This window comes from Lepidochelys kempii, chromosome 9 (assembly GCF_965140285.1).
Source record: "Lepidochelys kempii isolate rLepKem1 chromosome 9, rLepKem1.hap1, whole genome shotgun sequence".
In the NCBI taxonomy this organism is placed as follows: Eukaryota; Metazoa; Chordata; order Testudines; family Cheloniidae; genus Lepidochelys; species Lepidochelys kempii.
Window position 1 is genome coordinate 77,921,416 of NC_136388.1, and position 24,345 is coordinate 77,945,760.

Consider the following 24,345-nt stretch of genomic DNA (forward strand, 5'->3'; position numbering starts at 1 on the left):
CAGGTATGGCCATTCCTTGCTTGGAGAAAGCCCCATCTCTGCAGTCAGGCGCTGGGCGGTCTGCCTCTTAATTACAGGGTTAATGTGATGTTACTATCAGGAGAAGTTTCTTAACCTGATAATAAGTAGGAAGCAGCTGTAGCTTGGAAAATGTAATAATTGCACAGTGGAGCGATGTAATGATAAGGTGTGTGTCAACTGCCTCCATGTTTACTTAGTGGAGCACGAATTCCCTCCAAAGCAGCAGCCACAGTACACTCCATTTCTTGCAAGGGAGAGTAACTGTATGGGGGAAGCCAATTTGTGGTGGGGAAGGCAAGTCATGGCTTGTTTCTCTTGGGGCCTACATGCTAGGGCTTGAACTGAGGCTAGAACTGACTTTACCAGGAGAGATTTGTCCTGTGTACACTCCCCTGGCACCACCCAATCAACAGCTATACCTCACAATATAATTTCAGCTGGGGTGTTAGAAAGCAGTAGGGATTGGAACCTGCCTCATCCAGGATCTGTGAGCCCAGCACAGAGAGCATCAGACTAGGACCAGGAGCCCAACTCAGATTCCTGCCACTGCACTGCTGAGCATCAACCACTAGGCTGCTGGACCTGCAGTCTGCACAGCACTCCCACTAGGACGGGGAGTTGAAGCAGATGCTGTCACACCATTGTGCATAGCCCTGACAAGGAGGAGGCCTCTAGGACTGTATGATATTTCCCATACATTTCATGCACATCTTATCATTGACATGCTGGGGGCTCTGCCATTTGCTAGGATGCCACACTGGCATCATGTATGTGTCTTGAATTACATCAGTACATGGAGCACTTAGCACCAAGCACTGTATTCTCTACTAAGAGTCAAGCCATGATATGTGACCTATGCCATCTATGGCAAGGATGCTCCCTTCCTCTTGACCTGACTGCCAGAGGCTGCTTTAGACAGGTAGAAAGTTTGAAGGCAAAGCCATACCCCGGGATCAAGGGGATGGAGGCTGATGGATGGCAACAAGGCCTAGCAAACGTGAATCTACACTTAGAGCTTACAGAGCTCTAGCATGACTGGTTGAGAGACATGGACCTGGGAAACTATTCCCACTCCTGGGAGGGAGTGTTGTCTAGTGGTTCATGCAAGAGACAGAAATAAAACCAAGGAGCCCTGTCAGCTTAATGCTACCACTGATTCACTGTGCAATTTGGACCACGTGCCTTAGCCTCTCTGGTTATGTCTACACTGCACATGCTAAGCCCCAGGTGTGTGCCAAAGCCCCCTTCTGTCCACACACAAATCAAACTGACTCAGGCTAGCCAGCACTCAAGAACCAGGTCCTAGGATCCTGTTGAAGGCCGGGGATAGGGGAGATCAGAGCTCGAGTCCCGCAGGGACTCCGCTCCAAGCCCTGTCATTCTGCATTGTGGATGCAGGACAAGTCAGACGGGCTGCGTAGTGCAGAGCTACGAGACCCAGCTTTTAGCACAGCTGTGAGACCCAGGCCCAGCAATTGTAAGGCCAGGTTTACACTGCAGTATGGATGCTCAGGCACAGGCCTGGAAACACTGAGTTCACTGGGTCCCACAGTGTGCAGAGTAGTCACACTCTCTTGTGCCTCAGTGTAGTTATCTGTAAAATGAGGATAATAGAACCCTTCTCTCCCTGCCAGAGAGATTGTGAAACTCTGTTAATGCCTGTCACGTGCTTTGAATTATTCAGATGAAAGGGCACAAGGCAGGGCAAGGGGTTATTATTGTAATAGCCAGGGCAGCTCCTCTGCCGCACAAACCTCCGTGCATCTCCCACGCACAGCACATCTGCACTGACATGCTCCCTCCGTCCTTGTGCTGCTGCATCTCCCTGTCTTTCCCGTGGCTCCTCTGCTCACAGCCATGCCTGCTAGCCAAGCTTTCCTCCCCAAACACCTGCCTCTGAGCAGCCCCTGCTGATGATCCAGGTTCAGAGGGCTCTCTCTCCCTGCCTCTCCGGCAGTACCTTGCACAGTCCCAGCCAGCTGCTGGAAAGAGCAGCGTGTTAATTGGTGAGGTATTTCCAGTAAGTGCCCTGTTTCATTACGCAGCCCTCTCTTCTGTCTCCCCGCGCAGGGTCTGTGTGTGTAACCTCTTTGTTCTCGCATGAGATCAGTGGATAGCGGAGCAAGAATTACCGCCTAACCTTTTCAGCGGAACAAAAGGTGAAAGCAAAAGTGGGAGGAGGGGAGGCTCCTGTCTTCGCTAGATCCAGAGAGCCAGGAATGTTTGCCTAATGCACTCCTTTTGCTAGCAGCTCGGCTCTTTTCCTCGACAGAGACGATCCAGCCTGTGGAACTCACTGTCACAGGAGAGTGTCTCCATTAGCAGAATCTCCCATCAGGGAGCCAGATTCTCAGTTTGTGTCCTGCACATTAGCACAACTGGGACTCAAACTGGGACCCTCAAGGGTCTCAGTCAGCAGCTCTACTAACTGAGACAACATACAGTCTCTCCCTAGGGTGACCAGATAGCAAGAGTGAAAAATCGGGACTGGGATGTGGGGTAATAGGCACCTATATAAGAAAAAGCCCCAAATAATGGTACTGTTCCTATAAAAATGGGACATCTGGTCACCTTACCTCTCCCTGGCTGAGATGGTAGGAGCCATGCATGGACAGACTTTCTTGGGTCTCCCCCTGGCCAAGCTGATCTGGTCTCCTCAGGAAGCATCACTCTGCTGGCTGACTTGATCAGAGCTACCCTGAGATGGCTTGAGCGGGGAGCTGTCTTCTCTGGCTGAGCCAGTGGGAACAGCACGGAGCTGCTCTGGCCTGGAAAAAGATTACTTGTGGCACCTTAGAGATTAACCAATTTATCTGAGCATAAGCTTTTGTGAGTTACAGCTCACTTCATTGGATGCATACTTACATAAGTACTCCTTTTCTTTTTGCAAATACAGACTATCACGGCTGTTACTCTGAAATCTGAAATCTGGGCTGGAAGTCTGTTTTAAATGCGCTGCACCCCCAAATGACATGGAAACTTGCAGGTGCGTGTGAATGTCTCTGGGCAGGAGAGGAAAAGACAGCATGTGATTATTACAGAGTTAAGACTTAAAAGTCAAAAGTGCCCCAGTCAGCACATTGCCTCTGGCTGTCAAACTGGGAAACAGAACTTCGTAACTTAGTGCTGTGCATGCCAAAGGGACGTACTTCAAAATGTTATCGAGTCCCCTTCTCATTCCCCCTTTTCCTCCCCCATGCGGACCCATTCCATCGGTGACAGTCACAGGGAAATCCTAGGCTGTAACTGAACTGGATTCTGATATTGAGAACCTCTCCAAAATGGGGACATGTTCCTGACTTGGGACAAAACTGGGAAGCGCATTCAGGAATGGTTCTCTCCCTGACAGAATTATATAGTGAAGGGAGGTCATCATGCCGTGACTCAGTGGGGAAACAAACCTGAAACTAAAACGGCCTGGGCCAAGCCTGACTGTCCTATTCTCTTCTCGCCTCTAGATTTCTTCTCCTCTCTTGCCTTCCTCACATTCCTAGGAGCTCCCTATGGAGGACATTCATTAGCATGTCATTACTGAGTCCTGGCTGTTCCATTTCAGGAGCAAACAGAGGTCTGTCTTTATGGCTTATGTCTGAAAGCTTCTTGGGCTTCCCACTGGAATCTCAGCTCTACCTGAAGTGGCTCTCAAATAATATTGGCTTTTATATTGAGCTTTTCATCCAAAGATATTAAAGCTCTTTACAAAGGAGATCAGTATCACTGTCATCCCCATTTTATAGATGGGGAAACTGAGGCACAGAGCAGTGAAGTGACTTGCCCAAGGCCACCCAGCAAGCCAGTGGAAGACCTGGGAATAGAACTCTGATCCCTGAGACCCAGTCCAGTGCTCTATCTTCTAGGCCACACTGACTCTATATCCAGCTCTCCAAAGGCTATTACTTCTCTTATTCATCTCCATCCCTCCCCATATGTGTATTTGTGGCAAATTTTACTTTGATGCCCCCATGCCATAGTTACAAGTCGGACACTAGCTAAACCACACACACATGCACACACACTCACACAGTAGGACCTTCATTTGGCCCTTCCACTTGAGGTACTGTCCCTTAGAAATATTAATATTAGGGCTTGTATCTTCTGTAGAGAAGTCACTAATCAGGACAATAGAATTGCTTACACCCAAGCAGGGCTGCTATTGTAGCCATCAGAGAGCAGAATGTTATTAACATATTATGCACTCCTCCTCTCTGGTTACACAGAGCTGGTATTTAGGCACTTGGGATTCACACCAATTCCTTTACATGCACACCATTCCTGTGCTCACATGCATGCACACCGAAGTGCCCATATATGTACACTCACATACGTCTTGAGATGCAGACACAAAGGCCCAGCCTGCTCTTGAAGCATACTTCTAGGGTTCATTGCCTGCACAACCTTTGCAAATGTCTCTCTTTGATCCTTAATAATTACTCTGTGCTAATGACTTTGTGATGTAATGAATCAAACAAGAGGAATCGGAAAGGCTGAGTGGAACTCTTAACTCTCCCATCTCAGGTCCTTCTGTCAAGATCTGTCAGCAGCTCCCCCATCTCCCCATGCTGGGAAATGTCTTGTGGGTCAACGAGGCAGTTGAGGAACACCAGTTATTCAAGACATTGTCATTCTCTGCAGTGCGCCTTCCACATGGCTCTTTTACTGGATGAGATTTCCAACACCCCCCCCCCCGGACCCCCATTGCCCAGATTAAAAGAGGAAGTTCTACTCCACAGTTACCACTTCATGAGATGCAGTTCCTCTCCTTCCAGCACTGGGAGCTTTCCATCTTGGTGATGGTGGGTAAAGAAGGTGTCAGGCCAGTTTGGAACAACACTGTAGTCTTTCCCTGTCCCTGCCCCGCTGCTCATTTCATAGAATCATAGAATATCAGGGTTGGAAGGGACCTTAGGAGATCATCTCCTCTGAGGCTATATTTGGAAAATGCCAAATCTCTTGACAATCCCCTTGCATTTGGCTGTGTTCGGTACAGATTCTGCATACCTGGGTCATGTAGTTAACCTAGGAGGGGTCCTGTCACTCGAACACTCCTTTGCATTCACTGATGGAAGATGAGGATTCTGCTTCAATAGCCCCTCTATACCTGAACTAAGAACTATGGCCTGGTCCTGTAAACCCCGGGGGCTCCTTTCTGGGGCTAAATGCAGTATCAGGAGGGATAACACAAATACAAAGGAGCAAAAGAAGGTGAGAAAACAGGAGGACAAGCTGTGTGTGTAAACTGTCAACAGGTGATACAACAGAGACGCATGTGGCATAAATACCCAGATGGAGAGAGGGATGCATTCATAAATAGGGTTGGCGTGGGGAGGTGGAGGAAATGAGAGTACAGAGAAAGTCAGGGTGCTGGAGTGAGACTGGGGAGGGGACAGAGACACAAGGAGGGTTAAAGGGATTGGGGTGGGTGGGGAGCTGGATAAGGGGGCATCAAGCCATGTTGTCAGAGTGGGGATTAAATCTACAGTGATGTGTTCAGGGTGGGGCCGGACGGGAACCATTTCCCTGCAAGAGCAGTGACACCGTTATTAAAAATTCTGAGGTGACTGAAATGAAAATTGTTGTGGCTTTGAATGTCCTGTCAGTGCCACGGAACTGGGCAGGGATTGGCAGAAATTACCTGTCATTTGTGTTTTAAGAATATTTAACAATGAGGCAGCAGGCAACGGCAGGGCTGGGGTGCGGGGTGAGAAGGGGAGTCAGCATGAAAACACTGGGGAGGCTCTGGCTGGGAGAGGCCTCTGGAACAACAGGTTCCCCCATGGAGGAGCCGTGACAGGGCAGCACAGGTCCAATCTCTCCTTGACCATCCTCTCTTCTCCCACCCCTCCGCTCACACGCATGCAGGTACCAGTCACTCTAAGCTAGTCCTGCATCTCCCCTTGTGCAGAAGGAGCAGAGGTCCATCCATCTCTCTCTCATGCACGCAGAAAAGGGCCTGATGCACAGGGTAGCAGGTAGGGGGAGGAGGTTTGACTTCATCATATGGAGCTTCCTGCTTGTCCCAGCAGGGGCAATCAGCTGGAAGTGGGTCCTATCACACAAAGTTTCCCCAGTCTGCTGCCTCTCCTGCTCCAAGGCAGAGCACAGCGGTGTTCCTGGTGCATTAGCACTGCACTCTGGGCAAGGACTCTCTCAGGACAGATAGTGATGGGGCCAGTTGCCCTGCGTGGAGGGGGATTGCTCCACATTAGAAAAGTCAGCGTTTCTGCCAAGGCATGCGTGGCGGCTAGGAATCAAGCCCTGATGATGAGGAATCAGACCCAATGATGATGACGAATTTGGTATGGGTGGTACAATGTCTTCCTCAAGGATGGTATAAACTACACAGCTTATGCACACCACAAATGGTACCTTTCCCTGCTCCTCACCCTGTTAGCTGGAAATCAGAAATGGAAATGGAAATGAAAACACGTTTGCAAATGTTTGTGCTGCTAGATCAATGCAGGCGGATTAGGAAAGCCATTCGGCTGCTCAGTGCTGTTTCTGTGCCATGACCATGCTGCATGGAGGACAGCACAGTCCAATGGTTCCACTAATCTACCAGCCAAACCCCTTCATGAGTAAATCAATCTCTGCCGCGCGGATCCATGGGAGGGCCAGTTGCTCTTGATCCGTTCACTCTGAGCCACGCTTGAGTGAGTAACAAATGTCAGGTTCCCAAGGTCCATTGCTCGCTCGGGGGAACAAGGGCAGGGCTAGGAGCAGATTAGAGGCTGCTTTCAGACAGTGTAATGAGCAAGAAGTTAATCTCAAATAGAGACACACGGAGCTCCCCACACCTGCCAGGAGGAATTGCTGTTGGAAGGGATGTTAGCTCACTACCACCCTAAAGTTGGTTGGGGTAGAGATCAGCCTCTGGACACTCTCTTCCAGCCTTTTGGATGTACTGTTTTCTCTTTACATCATGGATGCTTTATAAAACTGTCTTTGTAATGCAAGTTGCACCATAACAATTAATAATGAATTACCCATATTTTAACTGGAGCTTTTTCTTCTTCTTACCTTTATTAAAATAAAAGATTTCAAATATACAGAGGATCCTGATGGCCTTTGTCCATTCCGAAGGGAATTGCTCTATGACAGGAATGTTTTCTATGTATTATAGACAGTGCAGGTAGAGTTAAGGTGGCCCGACCCATCCCATTATAAGACACTGTTTTCAGCTGTTTATAACTTTGCTAAACATTAACCATTTGGGCTGAAATTTTCCATGCTGGGTGTCTGCCTTAGGCTGATTTAGTTTTGAAAACTTTCGTCCATTTGGCAGCTAATATCTCCAGCAATTATGTCTGGCGGAGTATTCTCCCCTCACAACCTCGATGAGCTGACTGCATGTTCACCATCCCCACAGAATAAATGAACAGATTCCAGTCCAGGGTTGCAGGTCTTTCCCTGTAACTGCTCCCCCTGTCTGCCAGGGGCTGCTGTGGTGCTGGGCAAAGTAACTGAGAGCAGAAAGACTATCTCTTCTGGGGGTTGGCTAGGAACAGGATGGGTAGCAGCAGAAATAAATTTGATCATGTAATTAAAGACTGTATCATAATCCATATGCACAGGGGGGCCAAAATAAGATTGCACAGCAACCTTAATTCCAGAATTTCCCAACTTTTGTGGGCTTGACTTTTAAGTCTTAGCGTTCCTTTACTGTAATTTTTGGGGTGTAATATGAATTGCACCATCATCATAGGTCGTGTCTACATTGGGAGTTTGCCCTGATTGCAGCAACCAATGGGCAGCTTCAGTGCAAATCTTAGCTTTCCTTGTCTACCCCTGAGGTTTGCACCAGTGCAATTATGATTGCTGGAATTGGGGCAAATTCCCAATGTAGACGAGGCCTGAGGATCTCAAACATGATTATTCCCATCTTACTCATGCTAAATTTTCAATATTGGGTGCTTAAAGTTAATCATCTAAATCCCTGTTTAGGTACCTAAATACTCAGCCTGATTTTCAGAAGTGCTCGGCACCCACAGCTCTCATTGACGTCAGTAGGAGTTGTGGATGCTCAGCACCTCGGAAAATTAGGCCATTTATTGGGCTGCCCAAAGAAGGATAAAAGGGTGGGAATTCCAAAAACACCTCAAGGCTGGTCTACATGGCAACTTAGTGCACAGCAAGTGCATAGTGTGTATGTACAGTGCACTAGCTTGCTGCGCATTAAAACATTGTGTGTCCCCCCAGCCAGCTTGTGGGCAGCACTCTAATGCAGTGTAGATCTACATCCTGGCTTGCTGTGCACTAGGTCTCAATGTAGAGAAGCCCTCAGTGATTTAGGAGCACAAGTTCCATGTCACTGAGGCAGTTTTGAAAATCACACCCTAAATGTCTAACTTTATACATCCAATTTCAAATATTTTGGCCTATGTGACTAGAAGAAGCTTCCATTTTCCTCTCTGTAAGGAAGAAAGTTGCATGTTACCGAAACCAATCAATTAAATTTCACAAGCCACCGATTAGGTAGGAGAGTACACTGATCTTTTTACAAATGGGGAAACTGCGGTGCAGGAAGGTGAAGTGACTTGCCCCGGTCACGTAGCAAATCTGACCGAGTCAAAAATGGAAGCTAGAAGTCGTGACTCCCAGTGCCTCTGTTTTAACTGCTAGACAACTCTCCCCTTGTGGAATCAGAAGTCCTGATTCCCACTTCCTGCTCCAACCACTAGGTACACTTCCTGTGATGGACTCTGGCAAGATGATTCAAGTCATCTGATTTCCTAATGTACATGGACATTGTGCTCTGCACAGATGTAATCTTACAAAAAGAGAAAGTTCATGTGCCCATTACGCTTTGTTGTTCATTTCCATCTTATAACTAAAATTGTAACCACCTCAATGCATAACATTTATCAGGGCAAATGATTAACTTTGTCCCTTAAGTTCACTTCAGGACATCAACTACTCCCAGTCAGTCATTAACCCCAGACAATTATTACTTATGTAATGGCCCTTCCATCTTGCCTTTCAGCCTCAAAATTCCTCACACTACCCCCTCTCCTTGGAAGCAGAGAATAATCACCCACTAATACACTCTGCCTGGTGTAGCCATATCTATCTATCTATCTATCTATCTATCTATCTATCTATCTATCTATCTATCTATCAAACAACTTTTAAGGGGCCTTAATATCATCCCAGCCATTCTCAGGAAATGCACCAAGTGTTAAAAGCTTAATGGATAGCAGTGGAACTGATTTAAGTGAGTCGTCTGCAGACCAGATACAACGTGCGGGCGCGGGAATCAGGGAGAGCAAGAGAACAACAATTTAGAGGGATATGGAGATACTGCCTCTGGAGCAGGTAATGAGTAAGAATGAACACATTGAAACACCAGGCTGCTTCCAGAACACTGCTGTGGTTCACGCTCTGGAACCCACTTTAATTTTATGTTGTAGTTACCTGTCCCATCCTCAAATAAAACAAAGATTTAGAAGGGAATGTTCAATTAAACAGGCTGCCTGGTTCTCTAAGATCAGTGCTCTCTTGCTCTCATTCTCCTCACTCACAGGAGAACTTAGCACTGCAGTTAAACCTTTGCATGCAAAGCTGGCCACACGAATAGATCCCCTGAGGGATGTATCTACAGGGTGCTAGACATAGCCTGATGAGGTATGTGCTACAGAGCTGCACAATCTCACTTTCTGATGCGGTCAGGTTTTTCGTGGTAACTCAGTGACCTTGTTACAATCACACACCCTGTTTTAGCCCCCCAGATCTAGCATTCAGGAAAAGGAAGGTTAGTACAGCAAGGGAGGTTATCGTAAATGACAAAGAAGGGAAGGTGGTCCAGGTGCCTTCCTGGGACCTGGACAGTTATTTGTTTGGCCAAGGACAGAGGTACCAAACGGCAGTGTAAGGAGGTCTACATCTTGTAGATGACAGAGTGAAGTGTGGGAGGATGATGGCTGGTGCTTCAGTGCTATGGTGTCAGGTGTATTAGAAAATGCTGATAGGGAGATAGATGGACAGAGAAAGAGAGAGATGATGGATTGATGGTATGAGAGATTTTCAGACAATAAGGGTAAATGTTATGCAGAGGCTGGGAATGGGATCCTAGGAGAACTGCAAGATAATGAGCCAATTACAATGTTTGGCTTGCTCCTTGGATTCTCCTTTGGACCCCCTTTCCATCTACCTCACCCCTGCATGAAAGCTTCCCTGTGCCAAAGATGTGACTCTCTAGGGAGTCATTTAATGCTGCTCTGAGTCCTAGCTCCACCAGGAGAGACACATACCTTCTTCCTCCTTCCAGCTGGACATCACCCAGCCTGGAATGCATACAGTGGTCCCTATTGGCCTAGACCCTGTAAATCCATATTCAGAACAAGAGTCATACATTTGTTTCAGGCCTCATGATGTCACAATGTCCTGCCTTTATCTCATGATGCTGTAGCCGTTTGTGACATTGCGATGGCATCACATGAAGATGCAGGTGGAAGGATCCGGTTGTTTGGTATCTTGGGTTAAAACCAGTAGGTGGCAAAATGCAGAGGAAGGCTTGCACAGAGTGAGTCTAGTCTGGCTATATTGCTAAGAATTCAGAGGGAGATGGCCTATTCTCACCCAGCCCCTTTGGGTGTTCCAGCTGGAGAAGACTGGGCAACATTTAATTGTGCAGTAACAGACCTCAGTGGGTATATTTCCCAGGCTGTCACCTTTGACATAGACTTATAGGGACCAGTTTCCCTCCCCCCACACCCATTCTTCTCCTTCTGAATTAGTTACTACAAACTAAATGTGCCAAAAAGACACCCCGTCACCAGTCTATGTGCATTCTGCAGAGCTCCTCCTTCTCATGCTGCCAGTGCAGGGAGGGTTAACATTTCGGTTCCCCTAGAGGCTATGCTCCAGTTGACAATATCATCAGCTTTTGACAGAGTTAATGGGGGATCAGGTGCATGAGACAGCCTGTAATACCCTGGAGAGCGATGAGTTGTGTCCGGAAGAGCCAGACCTCAGATATGTGCCATAATTGTTCAGGACCTGATGGCTTCCTGACCCATCTCCTCCTAATAAACCATTAGCTGCCTCTCCAGTGAGGAATCTTCTCTCCTCCTTTTGCATGAACCTTTCTTTCCCTGCTCTCTCCTTGGTTTTTTCTTGCTCTGTTTATCTTTTCTAGCTGTACACTCTGCATTCATTTCCGTTAGACTTTCTTCTCTTCCACTCTCTTGCTTTGACCCTCCCCAGGGACTCCGGCTCTCCACCGCCTTTGGAAATGTGTGTGTGTGTGTGTGTGTGTGTGTGTGTCTTTTGGATAATTACATTTATTTCAGAAGTAGGAATAGTGATAAGCAAATGACACCCCTCTCATTTCCCTAGTATCATCTTCCCCCTCTCCCCTTTTCCGCCCTCCAGCCCTTTTTACATGTTGGGAAATTTTTCAATATATATTCAAATCACTGTGGTTACCAGGGAGCTTAAGGCTGCCGTCCGCTGCTCGTACAACACACACACCCTTGTCACTTGTAGCCATCAACTGGGACATGAGTGCCAAGCGGAAGAGATGCTCTGTAGGATCCCTTTGATCTCTTCAGTGCCAAACATGGGTTGGAATAGACTGTACCAGAGCTACCCATCTGGATGGAAGATGCATATTGATGAGCCTCACTTGCGGATACTCTTTAGGGCTAGCACAGATGGCCTATGCCTCTGCAGTTAGTGCACTGACCCACCAAGTGTCAAATCCAAGTTTGCTTCCCAGCACAGGTGACTCATTCCTCCAGTGGAAGGAGATGGGATGTGGCTCTTGTTGCTCTCTGGCTAACAGAGAAGCTGTATTAGTCCAGAAGACCTTTCCAGCTCTTCTCTGCTGCCCAGTGTGTCTCCAGAAAGAACTCAAATGTCCTCTGTGCTTTCTATCTAAGAGATAGCCTTTTTGTTGCCATGTGACCAAAGTCAGTTGGAAATTTCCCTGTAACCCCAGTTCAGAGATTTGCAAAGATCTATACCTTGTGTTACAGCACTTGCTCCCTGGGACCTTGCCTACCTATTTGAAAAAGGGAGAAGGACGTGCAGAATCAGAACTGATTTCCCATGGCCCCGTGGAATGGACTCCCAGTGCAAGCCTTGGGAGAAGAAAAAGAACCAGAACTGGAATTCTGTGCTCACCTGACATGGGCAGTGGGGTAGCTTGTAGGAGGAGACTGGAGAACAGAGCAGGGCAAATGAGGAAAAATAATTTCTGCAAATTTGTTCATAATCGGAAGTGAATTTGGATTTGACTATGGTGGCAGCTCTTTCATGATCGTTTTCCACTGGTATTTGAGTGCATGAGCTTACTAGTGCACATAGCTGCAAAGAGTGAATCTTTATTCCAAATGCTCAGCTACTTGCCAGATGTAAATATCAAATGCAACTTTTAGGATAACTAATCAAGACCCTGTGAACTGTGAATAGTGAATATGGTATTCTTTTCTGTTGTTATTATTATTTGGTATTTGTATTCTGCTGATGTGAGTGTTGGACATAAGAAGGCATACTCTCTGGCTCAAAGTTTCGTCACAGAAGCCTTCCAATCAAGGACATGCCATATATAACCAACTAAAACAGCACAGATTGTGAATATGTATAACCAATTGTTTGTGAATGAGCCAAAAATTATTCACTCAGGAAATTCCCAGACAATTTCATGCAACAAAATGAATGCCTCTGATGATTCCACAGTCTGCTCAGGGGAAATTGGGGAAAAGAAAGAAAGAAATTTGTAGCATAAATGATTTGCTCATCTCTGTAGGAGAAGGGTCAGACGAGGATTTCTTTGCCTGCCTGGAATGGTTTCTGGGTGCTGCCCTGAGGATTTCTGAGTCCAGCTGGAGTAGATTAGTAATAACAATAGTGCTTATTAGTGCTCTACATTAGTAGATCTCAAGGGTTGTGAAAAGGAGGTTGGTATCATTATCCCCATATTCTAGAAGGGGAAGTCACGGCACAAAAGAGGAAGTGACTTGTCCAAGGTCACCCAGCAAGTCAGTGACAGAGTCTGGCATAGAACCCAGAACTCTATCCAATGCACTATTCTGCCTTTGGTCTAGCACAGTGGTTCTGGCGGACCCCAAACTGGAGGCAAAAGGGAAACTCAGCCTACCTGGGTTGGGGCCCTTCCATCATGCAAGAAAAAGCAATGACACAAAATCCCTTGGCTGAGATCTCCATCTCCTTGCTAAAGAAGCTCATTCCCAAATCCAATAAAGTTGAGGGAACATTTTACGGGCCCCTCCGGAGCAACTTTAAATAAACTGCGAGTGACTTTTTATGATATTTGAAACTTTTAACCCATGTTGTTGGGACATGACTCTGCAAACCCGCTCCACTCAGCGGCTTTTACGGGGCTTCCAAACATACAGTCCCCAGACATACTGTCCTCTCATGACAGATGGGTAGTAACAAGTCAGGGGGAAAGAATTTGGATAAAAATCAGACACATTTGCACCTGAATAATCTCTCCCCCGATGTCTTTTCGCCTCCCTTCCTCCCTCCTCGTCTGTCTCCCTGTTTACTCAGGGAAGTCAAACTCAGATGCAGCCTCTGGTGCTCAGAAGGTCCTTTTGTTTTTTATACAATTTCCACACTCAGGTGCTAAAGGCACGGAGACCAGAGGATGCCGCCAAGACCACAGAATGAGCCAAGCATCATCGCTGACTGGAGCCCTGGATGACCCATGTGGCTTGCGGATCAGATGATTTCCAAATGGACGTAGCTGCAGAAATTCATTAACTCTGCACTTTGTGTCTCATACTGCAGATTCTTATTGTACTAGCAGCTGCTGTTGGAATTTCATGCCTGTCAACATTTCCTTGCTCCTCTCCATTTCGGACTGTGACCTGGTGGAGTGAGGTTGCCTGTGACTATTTTATTAACCTGTAGGCACTTTGAGACCATGGAGACGCGATCTTAAATGACATCACGTTAGGAAGTTCCACCCCCAACTCCACCTTGTTTGGCCCTGTGACCAATCTAGCTGATCTATAGCATCCATCATCATAGTACCCAAGTACATAGAGGTCCTGCTGCCAGGCACTGTACCTTGAGTAACAGAAATCTTTCAATGAAGTTGCAATGGATTGAAATCATTTCTCAACTAACTGTCTCCTGGTGTATGTGGCAGAATGTATATGCTGATTGTGAAAAAGCACCAGCCTCAGCGCAAGGGCTACTGGGAGCTTTTCCCACCACTTCCTATCCACAAAATACTGTGCACTGAACATCACTTCTAAACGGAATGCATATCCTCTAGGAGAGATGTAACAGTGATGTGGGACCCAAACTCTCTGAGGCTCATCACAGTATCTGAACCTCTTGGATCAGCAATGCTAGACTGGCAGTCTTGTGGGGCACGTAGTTCTCAGGAGATTTCCGGATCTTCATGTTGGGGCAGATCTACCACCTGGTCCACCTTTCTCACAGCATTGCAGCATTTCTTGGAATCAGCCCCACATGAGCCAGGAAATGGAGAACAGGCAGCAGCAAAATGGAGCGCTAACAAGGTAATAAGTTTTCTGTCTTTCCTGCATATTAGCAGCAGTTTGAGGCTAAGAGGCCATTTGAGTTTTGGGTGAAGGGATGGGTTGGGTCTGTCCTTATCTGAGTGGGGTTTCCCTTCACTATTTCTGCTGCTTCAGTTACCTGAAACATGCACCCCTTTGTAGCCTATTCCCATCTCTGTTCCCCGGCTCTCTGAGAGGCAGTCCTCATTGGTGCACTCCCTAACACCTTCACATCCTTAGCAATTCTTCTTTTGTTTTTGCCCCCTCATAACTTTAAACTTTTACAGCATTTGTCGTCCCTGACAGCTGTGATATATTAGCTACAAACTCCCATTGTGTTCTGCCACTGCACAACAATAGATACTCCTGTCTGTTTATACAGGTTTGAGTTTGTCCGTGTAAATACAGTGTGGAGGAAACAGTAGACCATGTATTGTACGCTGACAGCTGAAAGATTAAGGGAATCCATTAACTAAACCAACTGCCTGGAAATCTTATGCAGAGCATACACCTGAAAGCCATTATTGCTATCCTGTCATACTACTTTATCTCTTTATTTAGAAACAGAGGGGGTTTTTTTGGTTTAATAATGTAAACTTGTTCTTGAGTAACAGAGAAGCCCTTGATTAAGTATCTAAGTATCCCTGCTGAAGAATTTATGAACTCTGAGCCAGCACTGTCCTTGCCAGAGCCCATGGAGTGAAAGGAGAGTGTGGGGAGGGGGCATTAGCCTGTCGCTAGATTTGTGCTGTGAATGGCCTTGGATCAGATTTCCTTGCAACAAACTGTTTGCCATTGCTCTCACAGACGATTCTGTCCCACTTAAATATCTGGCTGCTCTTAACCTTTTTGCGCCTGAATTCGCTCTGTTGTTGGAGCATTGCTCCTCTCCCTCCCCCGAGTCCTTGGTTGTTGGAGCATTGCTCCTCTCCCTCCCCCGAGTCCTTCTCTCTTATAGGAGCAACCCAGCCTCGAGTTTTCAACTGCTGCATGCAGTTATGTTCGGCTTTCCGGCACTGCTGGATGCTGTCAGATCTCTAGCCTGTTCACAAAAGCCTGCAGAACCCCTAACATCACAGAGGCGCTGGATGCGCAGTACAGGCCCGTTCAGCTCTTCCAGCTAACTCACAATGCTTTCCCTCAGCTTCCTTAACTTGGCTAGGGCAGGGACTGGATAGTCTAAACAGAAAGACTCACATAAGGCTGGACAGGAAAGGGAGGGTTTATAGATCCACTAGCCAGAAGGGAGCTCTGAGTTTCAAGGGTCATAAGCAAAAGTCCCAAGACAATTGTTAGCACAAGTGGCAGTGTTGCAGGAACCCTTTCTCTAGTAATTTTAAAGTTAGGAATCACATCTATCTGGCCCTTGTCACTGCAGTATCTGAGACCCATGGTGGCATCATGATTGCTCAGATAATAGACCTCTTAATTTAAAAGTGTTTAGGAGTTTGAACATCTTATCAATATGCAGATCTGCATTCTGACCTAGCAGCCAAAGAAAGGGGCACCTTCAGCCCCAGCGATCAACTACACGAGTTTGAAGAACACTGGGCTCCATCTACTTAACTAAGGAATAAGGCCAGAGTTCCTTCTCCCATCCTCCTCCCACTTGAATCTTCCCTCTCCCCACCCCAGCTTTCAGACTTCCCCTCCCTGCCTTGTCTGTGTTGTCTCCCCATTGGTAATAAAGTATTGCTTTATTTGATTTTATAGTTTAATGTTAAGGTTGTTAAAATGGTCTTGGCACAGGCAAGTTAATGATATGCTGTGTGTTACAGCTGGCCATTTTAAGTTTAAAATGTTCTTTTTCTGTTTTTATTTTTGCATTGTGATGTTTGCATTGAAAAGTAAAAATAATAACGACCAAAATGTGCAGATCTGCCTGAGTTCAAAGTGTCCTGCAAATCAGGCTTCAATTGATGGAAGATATTGTTTCTTCAGTACAAAAGTTAGAAGACCAAGAAATCCTGTACATTTTAAGTGCAAATATCACCATTGACAGGGTCTGTATTCAGGTTTTTGATGTGATACGTGAGTGATGAAGTCTCTGCCAAATGCAGAGTAAAGTTTCAATGCTTGGTATTGTCAGGGCAACACCCCAGATTCCTCAGCTAGCTCCGTTCTAGACAGATAGTAACCATGGTACCTGCTTTCCTAATTTGGCTCAGGCCATTGGGACACTCAATAAATACAATGCTTTAAAATGCCTAATATTGATTTGATAGCTTATAGCCCGGTGTGTAATTCACATTCAGTGCTGTCTCCACTCTGAATCCATCGCTGCGATGCTGGGGAGAGAGGAACTTGGAAAGATATTTTTAATCGGTAGTGCAGCTGCTGTAATGCAAACTCCCATTGCTCACCAGAGCCAGGATATTTTCATCTCTCTTTTCTTTCTTTCTTTTTTAATAAATACCCACAGGGTCTGTCTAGCTTCTGAACTAATCACTTCACTTGTAAAATGTCAGTGTAACAAAAAAGGCTGCTTGTGAGCTGTGGGAGAGCCAAGAGCAATGGAGGGTCTGGAAGTGCTAAAGTGGGTGTGTGTTTGTCAGAGTGCCTAGCCAGTGGCCTAGTTGTTCGTGTTATGGGAGAAACTTCTCTCAGGCTCTCACTCCCTGGGCTTGGATTCTTCACCGTGTAGTGATCTGCTCTGCTTTGTGCTGTAGCGTGGGATACCCGGGTGTAGCCATTAAAGCAGCTGGGGCCTATTGATTACTGGACTGCCCCTGGGAGTGGGGAGAGAGAGGTTCTTCTCCTGGCTTCCAAACCTCACAAAATCTGGGGCTGCTCTAGGGTCAGGGAGAGTATACTGCATTATGAAGAAACCTCAGCACATATGAGATTTGAATACAGCCGCCAGCAAAAGCCTAACACAGAGAAAGAAAACCTGAGATCCTTTCCCTGATGGGATGTCACAGAGGCCTGTTGGGAGTCATGGAGGAGCAGGGGGGTGGGAAAGATGTCCCAGGGGAACTTAGGATGAGGGTATGGGAAGGCTCTGGTCGGGGGTGTTGGGGCTATTATGGAAAAGTCCTAAACTATTTAACAGAAAATAATAAACTTGTATGGAAGGGGTTTTTTAGATCATCCTGTAGAATGCAATAGTCAATTCCGTCCCTACTATAGATTTCCGTAGGATGGCCCCAAAAGCCTACAGAAAGGATCTCCCCATCCTCTGTATACTCTCTGAGGGGTTAGAGTAATGCAATGGTTCTCAACCTATTTACCACTGTGGGCCACATATACAGCACTCTGTGTTATGGGGGCCGCAGTCACACAATAGATACACCACCTGTGTGATCCTGAGGGCTGCAGCTGTGTGCTGATTGGGTCGCAAGTGGCCTGCGGGCTGCAGGTTGAGAACCACTGGAGTAATACATATAGGACCTTATTAAAAGTCTGTAAGACCCTATTGACATCCAATAGGACTTTTCCATGAGGGGAGAGTGATGCCTTTGGAGGCTCTGTCACATTTCAGGAAATCATCTGTGCATTTTGATGTTTATTCCAGTGGAATTTCTGAACCCGTGATTTGTCCATCATTGCTATACAACCCCAGGGATTGTGCCTCGGGGCCTTGCCTCCAATTGTTGGCACATGGCTTAGCATCACCCTGAGATGCACCAAAGGGAAGCATAACCTTGTGTTCTTTCAGCAACCAGCCTGTGATTTTATGCTTCTCACCCTCTATCTTCTGGTCTCTCCTGTGAACAGGGGGAAGAGGGCTCAGCCAACTCAGCCTGGGATGAGGGGCACCTCCCACTGGGAAGAAGAAAGAGGAGAAATGCATGTTTTGGACACTAACCAAGTCCACATGATTCAGTTCATGATTGTGCCTGAGAAGGCTCCATGCAGTTCAAGGCTCATTTGGGCTATGCTGGGGGGAGATGGTGGGGGTGGAGGAGCGTGTGTGTTGCTAAGCAATATTCCCTGTATATTAAGAAGATAAATCCCATAATAATGGCATGAACTGATACTTTCTGTTTCCTTGTTTCTTTCTTTTTTTCTCACCGGTTCTGCTCTCTTGGATCCCAGCTGCTGCAGCAGGGAGCAAAATGACCTTTTAATGCCCTGAGGGACTAAGGGGCTTTACCTCAATGATGAAAACAGCATGATCTGGTGCTTTTCTGATCTCTTGGAACTGGGGCTTTATTGCTGGTGGTACAGTAATGGACAGGAGGTGCACTGGGGTTGAGGGTGGGAGGTCCGGTAGAGACAGGACAAGACCGTGGAGGTGAGGTGGGGATCTAGTGGGGAGAGACAGGGTGGGAAAGGGTAATTCTCTTTGGGCACATCCCACCCATGTAGTATTTGACTTCTGCAAAGATTTACACAAATGAGTTTTAGTGGAATAAATGTTTACAGGAAAGTGAATTTCAAAGTCTCCACTTGTAAGTGGTCATGGAAACTGAAGTTTAGATTTCCCTGCATGAGTATTCATGCAGGAAGTGTTTGTTCGCATATCCAATTGGGGACCAGAAACAGTGCCACGTGACTTATCTGAGCAATTGCTGAACATCCAAAGTGAGCTGTTTGCAACCAAGCAAAAACAAAACACAAATAATGTGTTAAATACGTCTACATAACAAGCAAACTGGAGAAAACTCCAATGATTTAAGATATTCTATGAGCATAAAGAGAGGCTAAATTTGTCAGCTATATAATTTGCTTTGAATTATTCACGCAGCTCTATTTTCCATTATTGCACTTCCTGGTTTCAATGGGGGCTAGAAGCAAAAGTGACAAATATCATGAGAGAACCTCCCATGAGATTTCAGTCTGACAAGCACTGGGGAGTTTGGATGAACATCCAAACTGGTGGAGGCCAATCAGACTGCAGGTTCCAGAGCTAGCACTTTTTGAGGTTTGCCACATGGGCCTCGAGAATTCTCAGTGAACACCATTATCTCCGGATAAATGTCACCAATGTACTTTCTGCAGTCCCTGGCAACAGAGCTCAAGGGAATCTGGAGCAGAACCTCTGCCTCTCTTCCCTACCACTGCTCCTGCTCTCTGTCCTGCCAGTAAAGGAACTGGTGCAGCGACCTTGGCCTTCAGCCACCAGGTGCTGGTGATGCCACTTAGCCTATAACACAGGCACTTTGTAGTTTCTGTATGCAATTAGCTTACAGCAGCATGGTAAATATTTCATACGTTATAGCAAAGCTTGTTTAATTTTTTATTATTTTAAACTTGCTCATGAATGTTTTACAGAAATGATCTCGTCTGGTGGTGAGCTGAATGGGAATGCGTGAGGACGATGCCCTGTAACACAGCTCTGGGGATTGGACATGTGGCGCCCCGTGCCTGTGGTAGCTGTTAATTTATTCTGCTAATGAGTATAACTGAGAAGGGTGTTGAACAAAGCAAGTTTAGTAGCTATGTCACTGGGTGAAATAAAGGGCCACAACATGCTGCTGTGGTCCTATTTATAATCGTAATTAAATTGCCTCTTGTATAATGGGCTCAGAAACAGTGAATTAAAAAACCCACTCTTGTGTTATGGAGCCTTTCACTGCTTGCTTCTCATTTCAAATCCAACCTGTGTCAGTAGCTGCTAAAGTTGTTACCATCTGTTGGCTGTTCAGTGGCTTTGCGAAATGTATTGGATGGCTCTGCCTGAACCCCATCAGACAGGTGTTCATGTTAGAAAAAACATACAATAACAATTGACACCACAATATGGTAACTGACCCCATCAACACAGAGGCTAAGGGCTGAATGAGCCATGGAGACCGATCTCCCCTTTTACCCTCAGATGAGGTCCTTTCTGGCATATTGGCAGGGTAGCATGGAGGAAGCTCGCCCTGCTACTGCCTGCGCGGTAGCCAAAGTGTGACTAAACCGGAGAGTCAGACTCCAGGGCTGACCAGCCAGCACCTTTCACAAGTGCTGGATTCAGACACTTCTTGGGTTAAAATGCTTGTGTGACCATGTAGGTGGCAGTAGAAGGCACTGACAGAATGCAGAGTACTCTACTCCTGAAGTAAAACGGGAGACTGCTTGGTAAGAGGTTTCAGAGTGGTAGCCCTGTTAGTCTGTATCAGCAAAAAGAACGAGGAGGACTTGTGGCACCTGAGAGACTAGCAAATTTATTTGAGCACAAACTTTCATGAGCTACAGCTCACTTCATCGGATGCATGCAGTGGAAAATACAGTAGGAAGAAATACATACATACACAGAGAACATGAAACAATGGGTGTTGCCATACACACTATAACGAGGGTGATCAATTAAGGTGAGTTATTACCAGCAGGAAAAAAAACCCTTTTGCAGTGATAAGCAGGATGCCCCATTTCCAACAGTTGATAAGAAGGTGAGAGTAATGGTGGGGGGTAGGGGGGGAATAAGCATGGGGAAATAGTTTTACTTTGTGTAATGACCCATCCACTCCCAGTGTTTATTCAAGCTTAATTTAATGGTGTCCAGTTTGCAAATTAATTCCAGTTCAGCAGTCTCTCACTGGAGTGTTCTTGAAGTTTTTTTGTTGTAATATTGCAACTTGTAGGTCTGTAATCGAGTGACCAGGGAGATTGAACAGTTTTCCAACTGGTTTTTGAATGTTATAATTCTTGACGTCTGATTTGTGTCCACTTATCTTTTACATAGAAACTGTCCAGTTTGGCCAATGTACATGGCAGAGGGGCATTGCTGGCACATGATGGCATATATCACATTGGTAGATGTGCAGGTGAACGAGCCTCTGATAGTGTGGCTGATGTGATTAGATCTTATGATGGTGTCCCCCAATAGATATGTGGACAGAGTTGGCAACGGGCTTTGTTGCAAGGATAGGTTCTTGGGTTAGGGTTTTTGTTGTGTGGTGTGTGGTTGCTGGTGAGTATTTGCTTCAGGTTGGGGGGCTGTCTGTAAACAAGGACTGGCCTGTCTCCCAAGATCTGTGAGAGTAAGGGATCGTCCTTCAGGATAGGTTGTAGATCCTTGGTGATGCGCTGGAGAGGTTTTAGTTGGGGGCTGAAGGTGATGGCTAGTGGCGTTCTGTTATTTTCTTTGTTGGGCCTGTCCTGTAGTAGGTGACTTCTGGGTACTCTTCTGGCTCTGTCAATCTATTTCTTCACTTCAGCAGGTGGGTATGGTAGTTGTAAGAAAGCTTGATGGAGATCTTGTAGGTGTTTGTCTCTGTCTGAGGGGTTGGAGCAAATGTGGTTGTATCTTAGAACTTGGCTGTAGACAATGGATCATGTGGTGTGGTCTGGATGAAAGCTGGCATGTAGGTAAGTATAGCGGTCAGTAGGTTTCCGGTATAGGGTGGTGTTTATGTGACCATCGCTTATTAGCACTGTAGTGTCCAGGAAGTGGATCTCTTGTGTGGACTGGACCAGGCTGAGGTTGATGGTGGGATGGAAATTGTTGAAATCATGGTGGAATTCCTCAAGGGCTTCTTTTCCATGGGTCCAGATGATGAAGATGTCATCAATGTAGCACAAGTAGAGTAGGGGCATTAGGGGACGAGAGCTGAGGAAGCGTTGTTCTAAGTCAGCCATAAAAATGTTGGCATACTGTGGGGCCATGCGGGTACCCATAGCAGTGCCGCTGACTTGAAGGTATACATTGTCCCCAAATGTGAAATAGTTATGGATGAGGACAAAGTCACAAAGGTCAGCCACCGGGTTTGCCATGACATTATCGGGGATACTGTTCCTGATGGCTTGTAGTCCATCTTTGTGTGGAATGTTGGTGCAGAGGGCTTCTACATCCATAGTGGCTAGGATGGTGTTTTCTGGAAGATCACCAATGGATTGTAGTTTCCTCAGGAAGTCAGTGGTGTCTCGAAGATAGCTAGGAGTGCTGGTAGCCAGGAAGATGCTTGGATTCCCTTATGCAAGGCCTTAGCAGTGTGTTTCAGTGCAGAAACACCTTTGTGCCACAGAGGCCCTAAGAAATCTTATGTCCCCCTCTGTCAGCATTATTCCAAGGAGGAGATAGCATATTAGTGGCCTTGTCTGCCATTTGCTCATAGAACTGTTACCTTCCTTCTCTTCCATTTCTCTCTCCACAGGGAGAAAATGAAGAGCATCTTTGCTTGTGAGATTGGTTTTACCTCAGCTTTTCTTAGTTTCCTCTTTCAAACCCCTGGCTTTTTATTTTGTATGCTTTGGGATTCCTCTCTGACACAGACACTTGCCTGTCCCACTGCAAAGGAAATTGAGGGCAAAGTTTGTTGTCTGAACCCAAATTAAGCCTCCAAGAGAGGACTTGGAACTTTAATCACAGCTGGTAACTCAACCATGCAGTATATACTCACACGGCAGTGTCACTTAAATCTCTGTTCCCGTTCCCTGCTCTCCCTCTCCTGCCCAAACACTTTGACAGTTTAATAGAAATGGATTTCCCCAAGCAGTGATAGTTTGCGAGCCAGATCAGCTCCTTCTGGTGTGTTTGTTGCCCTGTCATAGCTGCACAGCTAGGATTGAGTGCACAGGGCCAGGGTAGATAATTGTTTCTCTGAGGACAATGGTGGGAGATGCCCATTCCTGTGCTACCTCCTCCCTCCTTCCCAGGCCCTTCACAGAGGTGGTAATTCTACAAAGGTAAATGCTGCCAAAGGCTCTTGCTGATTTCAGAAACTCTGGTCTTTCTGTGTCTCTCCATCACCCTGCCCTGCCTCCCCAATTCAGCACGGCTAGTTAGGGCACCTGTAACCTCAGAGTTTCTTCTGGCCATTTCCACCTGAAGATTTTTGGTTTGTGCTCCATATAAAGAGGAAGGAATTCACATAGCAAAGGGCAATTTATATGTCCAGCCCACTGGGGCAAACACTTTAGGGTCTCTGTAGTAGAGGCTGACCCTTTTTCTTTAGACTTCATTTATTCCTGACCTCTCCAATCAAATCCTGTATGTATCAGTCCAGATAGTGATGAGCCAAATTCATACCTGCTGCAACTCCACTAAAGTAAATGGAGTTACATCCGGGATGGATTTTACCAACTGGTATTTTGCTGTGATCTGGGAGTATCACTGCCAGCTGGGAGTTATTTTCCTATTGAGTAACTAGTGCTGAAGACGGACTGCATCAAAGGAGTCACAACTCTTAGTCCTTCTGGTATACAGTTCAGTATTAGACCCTTGGTTCAGATCTGCTGTTGCTGCATGGTACTGGAGCAAGTCCTCATGTTAGAGGTAGCTTAGCTGTGATATTCGGGTAAAAACATAGCAGAACATCAAGTAGAACTGCCAAGTAACTGCTTTCCCTGTGCTGCGCTTTCCTAAGGGAAATGACCTTTCCCCGGGACCTCAGTTGTCCTCATGACTGAAGAACAGTGAGGCAGATCCCACCAACAAACTGTCAGCGTGCTCAGATCTCATGCTGGGGGGTATACACTGATAGCCTCCTGGACTCAGCAAGAATTTCCCCCCACAATATTCACAAGGGTCCAGGTAAATGGGGGGAATTTTCACCTGCTAATGGGCCGAGCACTGTTGTGTCATAGACCCATCTGACAACTCCTGTATCTCAGGAGGACAGCACTAAATTGCTGCAGAATCTTCACGGAATTTTTTGCGGAAGCCACTTTCACTCCACTCTCATCTCAACAGACTAGCTAATTTCTCCCCCTCATTCAGCCTTGGAAGCACCTGCATAAATTATACTTGTAATAACTGTCCTTTCAGCCCTTTCCTACCCTCCACAAGAGTAACAGATAACAAGCCCAAAGTTCCTAACAGATTGACTACTTCTAATTATATTTTACATGGACTGGCATGTGTGTTAGGGTACTACTGCCCTCTATTGGACAGAATTAGAACTGCTCATTAGTGTGTCATTAGGCTCACACTGCTACCTGACAATAGAGATTCTCC

General features: G+C 46.4%; 1 long non-coding RNA gene across 1 annotated transcript; it reads left to right on the forward strand.

The window, feature by feature from the left end:
* Positions 1 to 13,906: 13,906 nt before the first annotated feature.
* LOC140917683 (uncharacterized) lies at positions 13,907 to 20,025 on the forward strand. Its single transcript, XR_012160950.1, has 2 exons — positions 13,907 to 14,519; positions 19,737 to 20,025. It is a non-coding gene; the product is annotated as an uncharacterized LOC140917683 (long non-coding RNA).
* Positions 20,026 to 24,345: the final 4,320 nt, after the last annotated feature.